This window comes from Sphaeroforma arctica (genome assembly GCF_001186125.1).
Source record: "Sphaeroforma arctica JP610 unplaced genomic scaffold supercont1.314, whole genome shotgun sequence".
Lineage (NCBI taxonomy): Eukaryota > Ichthyosporea > Ichthyophonida > Sphaeroforma > Sphaeroforma arctica.
This window is the reverse complement of record NW_014040244.1, coordinates 58796-60910: the sequence shown is the minus strand read 5'-3', so window position 1 is coordinate 60910 and position 2115 is coordinate 58796.

The window sequence follows — 2115 nt, the reverse complement described above, 5'->3', positions numbered from 1 at the left end:
GTAACCCGAAGGGTGCACCTCTGAACCGGTATTGTTTGCCTTTCCACGTAAAGCTAAAGTATTTACGGTGGGGTTCATATACCTGCATTTGATGGAATCCTTGTGTAAGGTCTATAGTTGTAAACACTGTAGCACCTTCTATCCTTCGCAGTAGCTCGTTAATACGAGGTAAGGGAAAGCTATGAGTCGGCAATAATTTATTTATTGGACTCATATCTAAACATACTCTGACATTCTTAAACGATCCGTCAGAGTTATGTTGGTCTACGACTAGCAGGGCCAAGTTAACTGGCGTTTGTTGATAGGTAATTTCTATCACACCATCTGCTAGCCATTTCTCAACTCGTTCTTTTTCAACAGCCTCGTGTCTCCAGGATAAATAGTTCCTTGAAGGGCACTTTAACTGTGTAAAGTCTACCTTGGTTATATCAAGGCTGACATATCCGTCGTTAAAGCGGAATTTTGCCCAATCTGTGATCTTTATTTTCTTATTAAAAAGAATCAGATCCATGATTTTGTTCGCAAAGTCAGGTATTAATGCCTTGACTGTGTCTGACGGGGGCTTATATGGATTCAAACCGTTATCGTCTGATTGATCTTTTAATGTATCTATGTTAGTTGGTAGACCAGTTACGGTTATACCTAGAGTGAGTAAATCACTCATTCCGACTATAATGTCGTACTTCTGTGACATCTTAACTATCACAGCTTGAGTAGTAACACTCCTATCATCGGCCAGGGATATTTTAACATCTGTGGCCATGGTATCACACATAGTAGTTTTATTATCAGCTAAAATAATGCAAAGCGATCGGATATACATGAAATTTCTGAACCAGGATCTATCAACGCAAGGATTTTATTTCCATTGCAATATACAGGGATTATTGCACGCTCAAAGAGTCGTTGTATTGTCTGTGTAACGATTGTACCTAGTAGTACCCTCACTCCAACTTATGTTGGGCTTTTGGTCACAAGACTTAGTGTGATAACCATTGGTCTTCTCACACTTGTCACACTTTGTGTACAGGTGGATGCATGTCTACCATTCCAATAACCGATAGGGGTTAACTGGTACATGTCATATCCACACTGGGCGTCGGCACATTTCTTAATCTCCTTAAATGGAGGTTCCATGTCTTTCGCTCCTGCGCGTGCCCGTTTATTGGGTCGCGTGGATAAAGTGGATTCGCGAGCACGTGTATGTTGGGGTCTCTCGTTTGAGGTCTGCCTGGATACGTACCCGTGATCGGTGAGCTTCCGCGGCTTCTTAACAGACGGGTTTCTCTTCGATGTTACTCGATGTGCGGGAAAAAGAGTGGATACAGTATCATAAAACTGTTCCCATGTAAGTCGGGATAGATGATATTTAATATCCCTTGGCGTCGGAATAACATACCCAGACTTAACTGGTTTCCGACGAGTATCCTTCCAATTGGGTATAAGTGGCGTAGTATATCTCCTTACCTCTCGGTCTATAATATCTTTGAGGACAGGTGACTCACAGCCGGTTGTCAGAACAGGCGAATGATTAGCCTGTTTTTCTGGCAGTAATGCCTCGTACGGTATATCGACGCTGTGTACCTCTGGATCATATGACTCAGGTGTCGAGCCTGAGTCTTTGGGCGTAATTGCCTGTCGACGTCACGTCTTGGCTTCGTTAATGCAAGCTCTGAAGTTGAGGCCATAGTTGGCCCTCGGGCTCTGTCAGAGGAGTAGTCTCCTTACGCGGAGTGGCTACTTCCTTATCTGAAGCATTGTCCTTTTGACTATAATTGTCAGAGGCAAGTACTTTGGCTACGGTGCGCTTAAAATCATCAGCAGCGGCGTTGGTTGCTTTTGCAGCAGAAAAGCTACGGCAGCGCTAGCAACTTCCCTCTCCATCTTCTTCTTTTCAACTCTAATGACTACTAGCTTTAATCTTATCGATTAGCTTAGACAAGAGAAAAAAAAAATGTTGTGGTAAATAATCTACCTTTACGGTTAAGTAATCTAAGTATTTAATACTTTTGCTAACTGTAAAATGTGTAAGAATCGGTCTAATAAAGGCGATACTAATGCCTTAGAATAAATAAATGCGTAGGTAAATCCTAAATATCGTGTAAATATCGATAT